The 16,326-nt window shown below is 38.8% G+C and overlaps 1 long non-coding RNA gene across 1 annotated transcript; it reads left to right on the top strand.

The window, feature by feature from the left end:
* The first annotated feature begins 7,597 nt into the window (after positions 1–7,597).
* On the top strand, positions 7,598–8,897 carry LOC107799499 (uncharacterized). Its single transcript, XR_001651141.2, has 2 exons — positions 7,598–8,257; positions 8,610–8,897. It is a non-coding gene; the product is annotated as an uncharacterized LOC107799499 (long non-coding RNA).
* The last annotated feature ends 7,429 nt before the right edge of the window (positions 8,898–16,326 follow it).

Here is a 16,326-nt window from a genome sequence, read left to right as displayed (position 1 = left end):
AGCCAGAGGGGTATTGAATTAGATCCAACAAAGATAAAGTCTTTTCGGGATTTTTCACCTCCAAAGATCAAGAAAGAGATCATGAGTCTGCTAGGGAGGCTGAATTACATCAGTAGATTCATCGCTCAGCTTATTACCACTTGTGAACCTATAACAAGTTATTGAATAAAGATGTGGCAATCAAATGGACAGAGGAGTGCCAAGAAACTTTTGATAAAATCAAAGAGTACCTGTCAAATCCGCCAGTGTTGGTGCCACCCGAGCCGGGAAGACCTTTGTTCTTATATCTAACAGCCTTGGAGAATTCTTTTGGTTGTGTCCTGGGGCAACACGATGTCACCGGAAAGAGAGACCAAGACATATATTATCTGAGCAAGAAGTTCACCAATTATGAAGCCAAATACACTTTGTTGGAAAGAACTTGTTGCGCCCTAACTTGGGTCGCCCAGAAGCTCAGACATTATCTGTTAGCTTACACCACATATCTTATAACCAGGATGGATCCTTTGAAATATATATTCCAGAAGCCGATGCCTACAGGAAGGTTAGCAAAATGGCAGATCCTGCTCACCGAGTTTGACATTGTCTATGTCACTCGCATGACGATGAAAGCCCAAGCCTTGGCGGATTATCTAGCTGAGAATCCAGTCGAAGATGAATACCAACCATTAAGCACTTATTTTCCAAACGAGGAAGTAAGCTCGGCTGAAGTAATTCCATAGAACACCATTGCCTGGAAAATGATCTTTGATGGGGCTGTAAATGCATAAGGCGTCGGGATCGGAGAAATTTTGATTTCGCCCACAAGTTAACACTATCCGGCCACAGCCCAGCTTTGGTTCTTATGTACAAAAAACACCGCCGAGTATGAAGCATGCATCATGGGCATGAATATGGCAGTTGTTATAGATGTGGAGGAATTATTAATCATGGGGGATTCTGATTTGATCATTCAATAAGCCCAAGGTAAGTGGGAAACTCGAGACATCAAACTCATCCCGTACAGAAAACATGTGGAAGATCATAGCAAATAGTTCAAGTCCGTAGAGTTTAGGTATATTCCTCAATTACACAATGAGCTAGCTGATACACTAGCTACTTTGGCCTTAATGCTGCCGTACCCGGGTAATGTTCATATTGACCCGCTAGAAATCCAAGTTCGAGAAAGGCATAGTTATTGTAACGCAATTGAAATGGAGCCAGATGTTCAGCCATGGTATCATGATATCAAAAGGTTTTTGAAAACAAAAGAATATCCCGAGCAGGCCAGGAGAGATCAAAAGAGAACTATCAGAAGGATTGCAAGAAGTTTCTTTCTGAGTGGAGAGGTCCTATACAAAAGAACTCCAGATCTAAATCTTTTGAGGTGTGTAGATTCCCGAGAAGCTGAAAAGATCATGAATGAAGTGCATTTGGTAGTATGTAGGCCTCACATGAATGGGTATGTCCTTGCAAAGAAAATCCCCCGGGCGGGTTATTTTTGGATGGCCATGGAAAAATATTGTTTCAGTTTTGTCCGGAAATGCCATTAGTGCTAGATACACGGTGACCTGATTCATGCACCACCTTCAGAGCTACATCCTATGTCAGCGCCTTGGCCGTTCGTTGCTTGGGGCATGGATATTATTGGGCCAATCGAGCCGAAAGCTTCAAATGGGCACATATTCATTTTGGTTGCCATTGATTATTTCACAAAGTGGGTCGAAGCAGTCACTTTCAAAGTCGTCACCAAGAAAGCAGTGGTGGACTTCGTGCATTCCAACATTATTTGTCATTTTGGTATTCCTAAAACTATCATTACAGATAATACTGCAAATCTGAACATCCACTTGATGAGGGAGGTATGCGAACAATTTAAAATTATGCATCGTAATTCTACCCCTTATCGGCCCAAAGCTAATGGCGCCGTTGAAGCTGCAAACAAGAATATCAAGAAAATCCTCAGGAAAATGATTCACGGTTCCAGATAATGGCCTGAAAAGCCGCCTTTTGCGCTATTGGGATATCGCACAACCGTGGGCATGTCAGTTGGGGCCACCCCCTACTTATTGGTTTATGGAACTAAAGCTGTAATACCCGCAGAAGTTGAGATTCCCTCTCTTCGGATTATTGCTGAAGCCGAGATCGAGGATGAGGAATGGGCCAAGGCTCGATTGGAAAAGTTGACTATGATTGACGAAAAATGGATGGCCACAGTCTGCCACGGGTAGTTGTATCAATAAAGAATGGCATGTGCCTATAACAAGAAAGTGCGGCCCAGGAAATTTGAAGTGGGGGAACACATCATGAATAAGCCAAAAGGAAACTTTGCTCCAATTGGAAAGGTCTGTATATTATAAGAAGAGTGTTGCCAAAGGGAGCGTTATATTTGGGAGATATCAAGGGAAATAACCTTGAGACAGACGTCAATGCAGATGCGGTCAAAAGGAATTACGTTTAACCGTTGTCACAATTTTAACATGCTCCGATTGGGATGACGAAGGCTTTTATTCTCGCTATCCAAACACTACCAACCCTTTGCAAACCCTTCGAGCCGGTTCCCCTTTTTTTGATTACCCTCTTTGGAACCTATAAGTTATTATTTAAAAAGAAACAAAAGATAAAAATGAAAAGAAAAAGAATCAAAAGAAAAGAAAAAACCAAAGAAAATAAAAACAAAGTTCATTTGAACTACGTTCGATTTGATTCCGAAAGGATATGTAGGCAGCCTCTCTCTGGGGTTCAGTCACACCAAAATAAAAATCCACATTTCTCCAAAAAGTTAAAATTGGGGCAGATGTTACAATGGTTCGGCGATGGTTTCACCTGAAAGGTTCCAAAGTTGTAATTCAATCCAAATCCTTTTTACCCAAATCCTTTTCAAGTCCTTCCGGTCAATCAACGAGAATGTTCAAAGAATTGGAGGATACAATCACTTGGATCTGATGCAACCAAAATGAGAGAAATAAAACGAGAGAGTCTTATTGGTGAAAATCCTCACGAGTACCATAGGGCGATGACGAGCAGAGAAAATGAGTATGAGCGAGTCTTGTTAGTGAAAACCTACAAAGGGCACTATAAGGCGATGGTGGGAAGAGAAATGAGAGAGGTCAGCTGGTGAAAACCCGCAAAGGGCACTACTAACTGAAAAGAGGATCTTCACAGCCATTGGTATTGACAGTCCTGGGCAAGGTTTCTCAGTTTCAAGGCAAAAGTTGTGATGAATTTTTTAGAGTCAGATGGTTTACACAGATCAGGCATCCAGTCCAAAAGGCATATCATGTTCATTGAAGTCCGCAGGTACTCCAGATAATTCCTTCTTTCCTTTCCCCGAAAGAGATACTTCTTGTCTAAATTCATTGTCCATTCCATTATTTGTTTTACCTTAAATCCCTTTCGGTCTAACTCTGTTCCAAAACTAAGGCAAAGAAGGGACGGCAAGATTGATTTATAGGACTTTCCTTTGCCACAAGCTGATATTCAAGAGGCACCCAACCTCGGTAGGGGCATCAAGTCGACCCCGACTGGCCATGGTGGCTGAGGTTTCGAAATTAGAAACTCTCTAAAGAAGGAAATCAAATTGAAGTGCCTACAAGGGCAAAATGAAGTTGGAAAGGTTGAGTCCCACATGGCTAACTATTTTGGAAAAGTCCGAAAAGCCAAAGATTCCCCAATGCTCCAAAGCTAAATTGAAAGAAAGAAGTGAAAGGCCTAAAAGGCAAAATAAAATTAAAAAAGGTTACGTCCCACGCGATCAACCGTCATGATAAAGTTTTGGAAAAGACAAAGGTTATCCGGGGCCAGAAATGCAATTGGTATTCAGAAAAAAATTAGTTGCAGGTGAAATTATCATCAAAGAAGTCGGCCGAGATCAAGTGATTGAAACACTCAAGGCTACAAAATCAACCACCGTTTTAAACTGACAAATTGTTCTTTGTTTGAAAAACACGAAATAGGTGCAATCTAAAAGCAACCTTTCAAGAAGCAGGTGCAACCAAAAGAAACTGCGCGGGGGCTAGAAACAGCTCTGCAGCAGCAACAACTCCAAAAGGGAAGTCTTCTTCAAATTCTTTCCCACATTTACTCATTCTCTAAAAAAAAATAATTTAAAAAAAAAAATTAAAATGATGAAAAAGAAAGAAAAGAAAGAAAAGAAAAAAAGTTCCAAATCATGGTAGTATAAGGTATCCAATCCCTAGCTGTGTTTTCTAATATAGGGTCTACACTCCCTAGTTGATTTTATTTTAGACATAGGATCTCCACTCCCTAGTTGATTTTTATTTTTAGACATAGGGTTTCCACTCCCTAGTTGATTTTATTTTATACATAGGGTCTCCACTACCTAGTCTTCTTTTCCAACATAGGGTCTCCACTACCTAGTCTTCTTTTCCAACATAGAGTCTCCACTACCTAGTTGATTTTATTTTAGACAAAAGGTCTCCACTCCCTAGTCATTTTTTTCCAACATATGGTATACACTCCCTAGTTGATGTTATTTTAGACATAGGGTCTCCACTCCCTAGTCTTTTTTCCAACATAGGGTCTCCACTCCCTAGTTGATTTTATTTTAGACATAGGGTCTTCACTCCCTAGTCTCTTTTCCAACATAGGGTCTCCATTCCCTAGTTGATTTTATTTTAGACATAGGGTCTCCACTCCCTAGTCGCTTTTCCAACATAGGGTCTCCACTCCCTAGTTGATTTTATTTTAGACATTGGGTCTCCACTCCATAGCCGCTTTTCCAACATAGGGTCTCCACTCCCTAGTTGAAGTTAATTTAGACATAGGGTCTCCACTCCCTAGTCTTTTTTCCAACATAGAGTCTCCACTCCCTAGTTGAAATTATTTTGGAAATAGGGTTCTCCACTCCCTAGTCTCCTTTTCCAACATAGGGTCTCCACTCCCTAGTTGATGTTATTTTAGACATAGGGTCTCCACTCCCTAGTCTCTTTTCCAACATAGGGTCTCCACTCCCTAATTAATTTTATTTTAGATAGAGGGTCTCCACTCTCTAGTCTGTTTTCCAACATAGGGTTTCTATTCCCTAGTTGATTTTATTTTAGACATAGGGTCTCCACTCCCTAGTCATTTTTCCAACATAGGGTCTCCATTCCCTAGTTAATTTTATTTTAGACATAGGGCCTCTACTCCTTAGTCTCGTTTTCCAACATAGGGTCTTCGCTCCCTAGTTGATTTTATTTTAGACATAGGGTCTTCAATCCCTAGTTGATTTTATTTTAGACATAGGGTCTCCACTCCCTAGTCGAGTTGATCTTAAATGAAGGATATGCCATCCCAAAGAAATCATATTTTCCTAGGGTGTACCAATCCTGATCTTTCTATTACTTTCAATAATGAAGTAGTATAGAGTTTTTGTTACGAATAACATACGAAATTTTTCTAGTGAAAACTGCGGCAGAAATATTCATTAGTTTGTTTTATTTTGCTGTCTGAGAAGGTTTTACCTCGAAGGCACGGGGTTCGGGATGATCAAAAGAAGAAATCTCAACCCAAACTAAAGAAAAGAAAAGTAAATCCAAAATGCAGAAGCGGAAGAAAGGATGTGGATTGCTCAAGACATGATTGAAGTCACGAGCATTGCATGTCCCGTTTCGATCAGAAGAAGTGATAGAAGAATAAACTAGCACCTGCAGCTACCAAGCATCAAGGTTCAGGTCAGAGTCTGCGTGAGGAACTATCTAAGACTTAAGACCAAGTTTCAGAAAACTCATATATAGGAATTTTGTAACTCATAGCTGATAGGCTTATTTAGTTTCTTTTTCATTTTTGATTTTGGTGTAATAAGGAGTTCAGCAAGCAGTAGCAACAACAACAACAATAGTGAAATTACAGCTTCCCGGTAGTCCCAGCTACCAAAACTTTCAGAACTACACTGACATGATTCTTTTATAGCCAAGGATATGCAGGCAACCTCAGAAGCAAGGTTTGGTCAAACGTTTTCAAAATGCTTCTCATGGAGCATCAAACGGGCAAATATTACTCGTAATTGCTCACTTTATCTTTTCCAGAAAACTCTTCATGTTTTCGAGCAAAGAGGGGCAGATGTGAGTACGTAATTTTTGTCCTACAAAAATACTCCCACAAAATCAACAAAAAATAAAATTTTCTAATTGTTTTTGATTTTTATAGAATTTCTAGGAATTTCTTTTTAATTGTTTGTTTGCATTTAGTTGCATTTTTGTTTTGCATATTTAATAACATAAAATCATAGAAAACATCTTAAAAATGTTCAATTCTCCGTCTCATAGCATTTTAGATCTTAATTGCATGTAGGATTTAATTATATTAATTAAAGGCATATCAAACGAAAATCACAAAAAATACAATGGTCATGTTTTTATTTTTAGATTTTTAGTTTTAAATTAATAATTTTCTTTCATTAGTGTTAAGTTAATTAATTAATTAATTAATTAAATATTAGAAAATAGTAAGCAGGTCAATCTTGCTAAAAATTAGGATTGATTTGGGAATTTTAAGTGGCTACATTTGGAAATAATTTACTTTAATGTTAAGTAGGAAAAAGAAGGGAAGGCTGCCTAGTTTTAATGAGGATGGACCGGCCTCAAATGGCCCAAAATAGCCCCAGAACCACCCCAACGCAATTCCTATACCCGGTCCACACCCCCCCCCCCAAATAACAAAATGATCCATTTTTTTCACGCCCAATTTCAACCGTTGATCTCCCTTAATCCAACGGCCATAAACTCACCACCCAATTCCCTTATATCTGTCCGAACCGACCCCCCAAACCCTTAGAGACCCCCATTTTCATTCCCTCTCATCTCTCTCACTCAAATCCTAGCCGTCCCAAGACCCTTTGCTAGCGGCGCCGCTTCAAACAACTCCAATCTCCCTCAAAGTCACACCCCACAGTCCTCACATCCTCCTAATCCCGAATATCCCATCAATTTCCCCAAAAAAACCACCCAAACTTCACGAATTTCAGATCTAAAAAACGGTCAGAAAACCTAGCTTCATTCCCTTTTGATTTCTTCATTGATTCTCAACTGTTTTGACTTGAAACTGACATTGATCAATTGCTCTAGTCAAGGGCAATTGATTAATGTAAGTTTTAGCTCATTTCGGAACCATCGGAATCCGGTCGAACCTCATTGAAATCGCTTCAATTGAATCGTCTTTCCTTCCATAGGTACTCCCTCACCCTTTTTATCTTATTCTTTTGTTGATTTTGTTTGTTGAAAGCAGAAGATTTTTTTTAATTGTGTGGTTTGTTTGACCTAGTTTAATTGAATCAGTTTCGCTCATAGATTAGCTAAATAACCGTAGGCTTGCATTTAGTTAGTAATCACCTGTTTGAATGTCAGCATTCTTAGGTTAATAATTGAAAATATTTTAGCTTTCCGAATAATTATTTGATTTAGTTCTACTTGAAGTTCAATCGATTAATTAGGTTATGGTTTTAATTACGCATGTGCTTAATTGATAGGTCAATTAGTTTGCTGATTGTGATTAATTTGTACTTGATAGCTTAATTTCAATTTAGATTAATTAGTTGTTGTTTAGTAAATATTGATTATGTGGGATAAAAGAGGACAGTAGGTTGAGGTAAAGGCAGTAGTTGGTATTAATTGGAATTTTAGTGGGGTGAATGGGATAGAAAATTAGATTCTCTTTTAGTTGATGGAAAGTTCTAGAAGAGTTTGGGAAGGGGTTAAAATGCAGTAAATCAAAGGTCAAAAGGGGTTAATTTCAGAAGTAAGGGGCTGATAAAAATAGGAAAGGAATAGATGATGGACAGCTGTCCAAATTGGTTAAGAAAAGATGCTGAAAATAAGAAAAAATATCTGAAAAGTACAGCTGTCCAATTTAGTTGAAAAAGATGACAATTCCTGATTTTTAGGGAGCTGGCAGAATACTCTCACACTCTCTCTCATTCTCTCATATGGCACACATATTCCCTATATAAATCACCCCTGCATATTCATTTTGGACATTCACTCTCTCCAAAAATTTCAGACTCTTTTTCTTTATTTTTTACACTGATTTCTAAAAGATAACACTCTGAAAATTCGATCAAGGTTTTCACAAGCTGTTTTCTCTCTTTTGATTTGCTATTCAACTTCTGTTTTCTTCAAAATTGCATAGAGTTGTTGAAAAAATCTGTTGTTGTCACTCTGCTGTTTAGCTAAGACTTGAGGTTGTTCTTTTGTTTCCTGCTGTTGATCTTGTTGAATTCATCTCGTGTTGGTTTTCTTAGCCTTTATTTGGAAAAGGTTCAGCTTGTTTATGAGTTCAGGTACACATCTCACACATGTACCTCTGTTTTGATTTGCAATGAAATGTTGGTTATTCTTTAAAGTTATTTGTTGTGATTATATAAACTGACTGTTTGTTCTGTTTTGAACATGAATAGATGTTAGTTTTGATATGTTTAAGACTTAAAATCTATTATGGATTTGCATGTTAAGGACAAATGGTCTCCATTACAATTTCCTGACAAGAATTGTAGCTAATTTCACATGTTTAGTTGGATCTCAACCCACATATCTCATTATCAAATACATGCTGCCTATATTTGAGTGTTAACTACTGAAATCTGAACTTGCTTTTGTATTCTGATAAATTAAAGTCTAATGCTGTATTTGCAGGTCAATAATGGTGGATTTGGCCACAGGTTGGTTTGATTTGCCATTTAAGGCTTGAGTGAAGTTTCATCTCTGTCGGCTCTTTGTTGTTTGGGTTTGTTATTCATTAAGCATGAGTTAGAGTTGTGATCATAGTGAAGGTTAACCAAACCTGTATTCTTTAATGGAGGATGGATGTTGTAATTTTAAGCATAAGATGATGTATTCCATAATTGACAGTGTATTTGCTTAGGTGACTGTTCATGTAAATTACAAATGTTTAAATTGATAGAAGTTCATTTGTTCAAACCATTTATTTATTTTGTTAATCTATAATACTGCCATTCAGTGGTTGAGTGATTTTGTAAATACAAGGCATGTAGGGATTTTCAGAAGTTCTGAGCTTAATTATTCGTGATTCTTCAAATAGTCGTTTTCCAAACTTATGGGTCTCAAATGATAGAATAATTAACTGACGTTCGAATTCAATGATGCTTATGTCAATTTACCTTAAAATTATCTCAATCTGTACACATTCTGTCAACAACGTTTCTCCATAATTCTTTTGACCTTGCAATATACCTCAAAGCAGTATTAGGAATTAAACAGCTCATAAACATTCCTAGTTTACTTTAGGTGCGATTAATAAATCATAGTGACTATGGGTACAGTTCCCGTGACATGGTCACAATATGTAAATCTCAACTCAAGTGCGTGTTTCACGCGACTTGACCACAACTTCAAATAATATTTAAAATAAACGTATTGTGAATCACTGGTACGTTTCACGTGGCGTGATTTACAATATGTACAAAAACAAACGAGTGCGCGACTTGTTCAAATAAATCCCATAATTCCTAAACAGTAATTAAAATTAATTAAAAGCGGTTAGAAGTAAAAATGCACAATAGGTTTTAAACCTGTAATAATTCAGATATTTAAGATAGATATTAATTGTTAAGCGACCGTGCTAAAATCATGGAACTCGGAAGTACCTCATACCTTTTTCCGGGTTAACAGAATTCCTTACTCGATCTTCTGTATTCGCGGACCATAAATAGAGTCAATTTCCTCGATTTGGAATTTTAAAATAAACCGGTGACTTGGATACCATCATAATTTTTCTAAGTGGCGAATCTGAATTAAATAAATAATGCCATTTCGAATAATGTCACTTAAATTGAAAAATTTTTCCTATCCCTCGAAAAAAGGAGGTATGACACTAGTCATTACGTCAAATTTTCTACAGTGTTTCACGTCATTTTTTAAACGGAAAAGGGTCAAAATTGTCCTCGAACTATCGAAAATAGCTCAAATATACCCTCCGTTTATTTTTGGTACCAAATGTGTCCTCGCCGTCTAAAAATTAGACCATTATTGCCTTAAAAACTAACAGCTGCCACATTAGCTTTTGGACATACTTAAATATTATGAAAAAAGGGTCAAAGTTACCCTCAAACTATCGAAAATAGCTCAATATATCCTCCATTTTGTGTTTGGTACTAAATATGTCCTTGACGTCTAACAATTGGACCATTTCTGTCCTAAAAACTAACGGCCGTCACATAAGCTCATGTGAACAACAAAAGTCTATCTCCAATAGACGGTCCTCCATCTTGACAAAAGCCCCTACGAATAAAATTTCTTTCTCCATTTTCTGCGAGGGGTTGCTGTATTTCTCGTGAAGGCGCAGTGAAGCACTTCAGGTGGCCTGTTAGCTAGGCTAGTGAGAAGGGGAAGGATTAGGTGGTGTCTAAAAAATATATCTTTTTATGAGGTTTTGGGTCTAGGTCTTATTTGCGGTCCATCTTCTTTTCTTTTATGTTGATGAAAGCTGGAAGTGGAAGGGTATAGTATTTTAGAGGATGGTTTCATTCTAATGGTTTTCGAGTTTTTTATGAGAGTTATTTTTAAAAGGATATAGCTCTACAACTAATTTGTGACCTTTTTGAGATATGAGCTTTGATAGCTAGCCATATGAGTACTGCAATATACAACTTTTGTTGTTCTCCACCATTTTTGTGATAAGATTTATGATTTTAAGTGATAAAAGTTGGTATTTTATTTCTTGTATAGTATATTGAATTTTTTTTTTTTTTTATAGATTTGTGAATCTTAATAATAGCCCAACTAAATTTCTCATAATAAGATTGGTGTAGCTTTAATTATTTGGAAGGAGCAACACTTCGATGAGTCAAGGAATGAAACTGGAGAAAGAAATTTTATTCGTGGGGGCTTTTGTCAAAGATGGAGGACCGTCTGTTGGAGATAGACTTTTGTTGTTTACATGAGCTTATGTGACGGCCATTAGTTTTTAGGGCAGTAATGGTCCAATTTTTAGATGTCAAGGACATATTTGGTACCAAACACAAAACGGAGGATATAATTGAGCTATTTTCGATAGTTTGAGGGCAATTTTGACCCTTTTCCCGTAATATTTAAGTATGTCCAAAAGCTGATGTGACAGCCGTTAGTTTTAGGGTAATAATGGTCTAATTTTTAGACGGCGAGGACAAATTTGATACCAAAAATAAATGGAAGATATATTTGAACTATTTTCAATAGTTCGAAGACAATTTTGACCCTTTTCCGTTTTTTAAATAAGTTACCCTACTGTAGAAACAAGAACTGTAACTACGTGCGATTTTCTACAGTGTTTTCGCGTCATGTTGTAAAGTACGTAACTCCAAACATTAATGTGGTTTCATGTTCAAATTCTTTTCCCATGGTTTGGGCGCAAGTGGATTTTCTTTAATCATAGCCAATTCATGTCCCCGAGTCCTAGATTTCCACTTATTTATCGTATACTTATTCAACTAGGCATTAGGCACATAAGCACTTGTCACTCTACGTGTCTCCAATATAGTAAGTATCCAAACAACATCTCAAAATTCTATGTGCTCTTTCAACTAACCGACCCTCCCCTCGAGCATTAATAATTGAAATACCAACTACACCCCCATAACTGTGATCATAAAAAATTATAGCAAGGGCGGAAATGTACATTCATAGCCGCACACCAAACTCCAAAACTGGAATACCGTGCTCCAAAACCATAGGAACCACAACCAAAAACCTCTTATTTTTGTTTTCCAGCTCTTATCCATATGTGTAAATGTGCATCATATATATGGAGAGAGTTCAACCAATATTTTAGACAACAAAATAAACCTTCACAAACTTAGCCAAAGTTCAAGATTCAAGATTCAAGATTCAAGATTAGAAAATGAGTTCAACAAGCAAGGCATGGGTTACAGCAGTGAGCTTGGGAGTAGTAGAGGCACTAAAAGATCAAGGAATCTGTAGATGGAATTACACAATCAGAGTCATACATCAACATGCAAAGAACAATGTAAGGTCATATTCACAGGCCGAGAAGCTCTCTTCTCACTCTTCTTCTTTGGTTTCTGCAAACAAAGATCCATTGAAGGAGAAGGTTAAGCAATCTGAGGAGTCTCTTAGGAAAGTCATGTATTTGAGTTGTTGGGGTCCCAATTGAATCCTAATAAACAGCTAGATTTAGTGTTATCTTTCTGTACATAATCTTTGACAATATTGTAAAACATGATAGGTCAAAGGATGAAAGGTTAACCTAGTAATTCTCAGAGCTTGGGCTAAATTGCCTAGTCAACATTTACGGAAATAACAGTAGTACTTTTGCAAATTAATCCAAGTATCCTGAAACTATGCTCAATTGTAGTGATATCGTTCGTTGTTTGGTTTGGTCGTTTAATTCGAATTTATGTTGATACACACTAGGGGCCAAAATACATTCAGTTATTTTTAATTTTTTTAATTTCAATTCGGATACGGTGTACCTCATAGGAGGGGATTTCAATGGGCATATTGGGTCGACCGCAGGTGGTTATGGCGAGGTGCATGGAGGCTTCGGTTTTGGGGAGAGAACGGAGGAGGTACATCGTTGTTGGACTTCGCTAAGGCTTTTGGGTTGGTGATTGCGAACTCTAGATTTCGGAAGAGGGATGGGCATTTGGTTACTTTTCAAAATGCGGTGGCGAAGACCCAGATTGACTATCTCCTCCTCAGGAGGTGTGACAGAGGGTTGTGCAAGGATTGCAAGGCGATTCCATGTGAGATACTCGCGACATAGCATAGGCTCTTGGTGATGGACGTTGGTATTATGTTAAAGAGGAGGAAAAGGTCTACTCGAAAAAGACCGAGAATCAGGTGGGGAGCCTTAACTAAGGATAAAACCCAAGCGTTGGAGGGGCGGTTGTCGGCTATGTGAGCTTGGAAGAGCAGTGGTGACGCGAGCACTATGTGGTCAGCGACAACAGACTATATTAGGGAGGCTGCGAGAGAAGTGTTAGGGGTCTCGACGGGCATATCTGGTGGGCATAAAGGAGACTGGTGGTGGAATGAAGTGGTCCAAGGTAAAGTGGAAGCAAAAAAGGCGGCGTACCTGAAGTTAGTGGGGAGCATAGGTGAGGAGGAGAGGTGAGTGTGCATGGAGAGGTATAAGTCAGCTAGGAAGGAGGCTAAGTTGGCGGTCACAGAGGCTAAGACTGCGGCTTATGGTCGTATGTACGAGGAATTGGGGAAAAAAAGTGGGGAGAAGAAGTTATTCCGGCTGGCCAAGTTGAGAGAGAGGAAGGCTCGGGATTTGGACCAAGTGAGATGCATCAAGGACGAAGATGGTATAGTATTGATGGAAGATGCCCAGATTAAGAGGAGATGGCAGACTTACTTTCATAAACTTCTGAATGAAGAAGGGGATCGGGATATTGTGCTAGGCGAATTGGAGCATTCCGAGAGTCACCGTGACTTTGGGTACTGCAGGCGTATCGAGGTTGAGGAGGTCGTGGGAGCTATGCATAAGATGAGTAGGGGCAGAGCGACCGGGCCAGACGAGATTCCGGTGGAATTTTGGAAGTGTGTGGGGAGAGCAGGTTTGGAGTGGTTGACTAGGTTGTTTAATATTATTTTTAAGGGGAAGAGGATGCCGGATGAGTGGAGGTGGAGTATGGTGGTTCCATTATATAAGAACAAATGTGATATCTAGAGTTGTATCAATTATAGGGGTATCAAATTACTGAGTCATACTATGAAAGTGTGGGAGAGGGTGGTTGAAGCGAGGGTGAGGATGACAGTGTCTGTATCCGACAACCAGTTCGGGTTCATGCCGGGTCGTTCAACTACAAAAGCTATACATCTTGTTAGAAGGTTGGTGGAACTATACAGAGAGAGGAAGAAGGATCTGCACATGGTATTTATTGACCTAGAGAAAGCGTATGACAAGGTTCCTAGAGAACTTCTCTGGAGATGCCTGGAGGGAAAAGGTGTGTCGGTTCCCTATATTATGGCGATTAAGGACATGTATGATGGGGCTAAGACTTGGGTTAGGATAGTAGGAGGCGACTCTGAGCATTTTTCGGTTGTAATGGGGTTACACCAAGGTTCTGCGCTCAGTCCGTTCTTATTCGCCCTGGTGATAGACGCGTTAACACACCATATTCAAGGGGATGTGCCATGGTGCATGCTATTCGCCGATGACATAGTTCTGATTGATGAGTTGCGAGCCGGTGTTAACGAGAGGATGGAGGTTTGAAGACAGGCTCTTGAGTCTAAGGGTTTCAAGCTAAGCAGGACAAAGACGGAATACCTGGAGTGTAAGTTCAGCGCTGAGCCAGGGGGAAAAGGGCGTAGATGTGAGGCTTAATTCGCAGGTCATCCCGAGTAGAGGCAACTGCAAGTACCTTGGTTCGGTTATCCAGGGGGGAGGAGAGATCGACGAGGATGTCACACACCGTATTGGGGTAGGATGGATGAAGTGGAGGTTAGCATCTGGAGTCCTGTGTGACAAGAGAGTGCCACCGATACTCAAAGGTAAGTTTTATAAAGCGGTGGTTAGACCGGCCATGATGTATGGGGCTGAGTGTTGGCCCGTTAAGAACTCACATATCCAGAAGATGAAAGTAGCAGAAATGAGGATGTTGCGGTGGATGTGCGGGCACACTAGGATAGATAAGATTAGGAATGATGATATCCGGGAGAAGGTGCGTGTGGCTCCCATTGATGACAAGATGCGGGAAGCGAGGCTTAGATGGTTCAGACATGTTCAGAGGAGAAGCCCAGATGCTTCGGTACGGAGGTGTGAGCAGCTGGTTGTGGATGGCACGAGAAGAGGTAGAGGGCGGACTAAGAAGTATTGGAGAGAGGTGATCAGACAGGATATGGCGAGGCTCCAGATTTCCGAGGACATGACACTTGATAGGAAGATGTGGAGGTCGAGTATTAGGGTTGTAGGTTAGGAGGTAGTTGAGTCGTGCCTTACTTCGTACCATTGTGGGACTAGCCATGTAGGGTTTTTGTCTAAGATAGCTAGTGGCAATGTTGTGGCTTACTATTTCGCTTTTCAGTGCATGTCCTATTTACTAGCTATCGCTTTTGCTTTGCATCTTTCTTCTAGATTTCATGGTGTTCCTATTTTTCTTATGATTGTTGTGATGATACTAATATTTACTAATATTGTCTCCCTTTGCTTTACATCTTTCTTCTGGATTTTATGGTGTTCCTATTTATCCTATGATTGTTGTTGTGATAGTAATATTGTCTCATTTTTGTCATTTTGTCTTTTTTTTGAGCCGAGGGTCTTTCGAAAACAGCCTCTCTACTCCTTCAGGGTAGGGGTAAGGTCTGTGTACACACTACCCTCCCCAGACCCCATTAGTGGAATTTTATTGGGTGTTGTTGTTGTTGTTGTTATTTGTTGTTTGGTTGTTTAGTTTTTCAATTTTCTCTTTGGCAAAGCCTAGATGCCTCGCCATCTTTAAAATATAATGGATTTACATTACATCTTCTCCTATAGCTAATACGCAATAGTCACATCTGGTACTTTATTTAAATTCATTCATCTTCTCATGTAATTATGTGAATTCCTCGCTTGACAAATGTATACGATAAAAATCAGTATTAAGAGTTGGGTGAATGAGGAAGCGATATATGTATGCTTTAATTGTGATAATTAAGAGCGTATGAATTGTAACCGTTATAAAAAATTACAGACGGCTTTTATATGCTTTATTTAATTACCTTTTATTATAGCATTAATTGTGATAATTAAGAGGGCATGAATTGTAACCATACACCCCATAGCTCTAGTATAAATAAAGGCTTTAATTCTATTTGTGAGACATCAAGAAATACTTATAGCAAAAGACTAACATTCTTTTTTCTCAAGCTTTATACAAGTGTTATCGATATTTTCTAACTGTTCTTAATTCTGGTGTGAACATTCTGAAGTACAGGCTTGTCTTTTCTTCTATTATTTTTATTTTACTTGCTTTGCTCTTCATTACTTTATTTTATCCGATTAATTTAATTCACGTGTCTACAAATCACGATACAAATTCAATTGTACCATTTTTCGGTAAACAGTTTGGCGCCCACCGTGGGGCATAGAAAATTGTGGTGTTATTTTGATATGTACATCTTATACTAACGTGCTTTAAAATTTTTTTCTGTTTTAAGCATACTACAGTTATGGCACACAATGATATCAACAACTCGCTCAATGTTGCAACAAACTACAACGATGAGCCTGTGAACAATCTCCATAATGAAAATAAACACGATGGTTCAACTAGTGAAACCTGTCTCGATGGGAATGAGACAACTCCTAATAGGGTAGAAAGAAAAATTCGACACGAGAGGAGTCCTACCCCTAATGATATGGATGGTGAGCCGGTGGCTGTTACCATGAAAATGTGGAGAGCTCAAC

The sequence above is a fragment of the Nicotiana tabacum genome, chromosome 2 (assembly GCF_000715075.1).
Source record: "Nicotiana tabacum cultivar K326 chromosome 2, ASM71507v2, whole genome shotgun sequence".
NCBI classification, from domain to species: Eukaryota; Viridiplantae; Streptophyta; class Magnoliopsida; order Solanales; family Solanaceae; genus Nicotiana; species Nicotiana tabacum.
The sequence above is the reverse complement of the archived record's forward strand: the minus strand, read 5'-3'. Positions and strand labels throughout refer to the sequence as shown.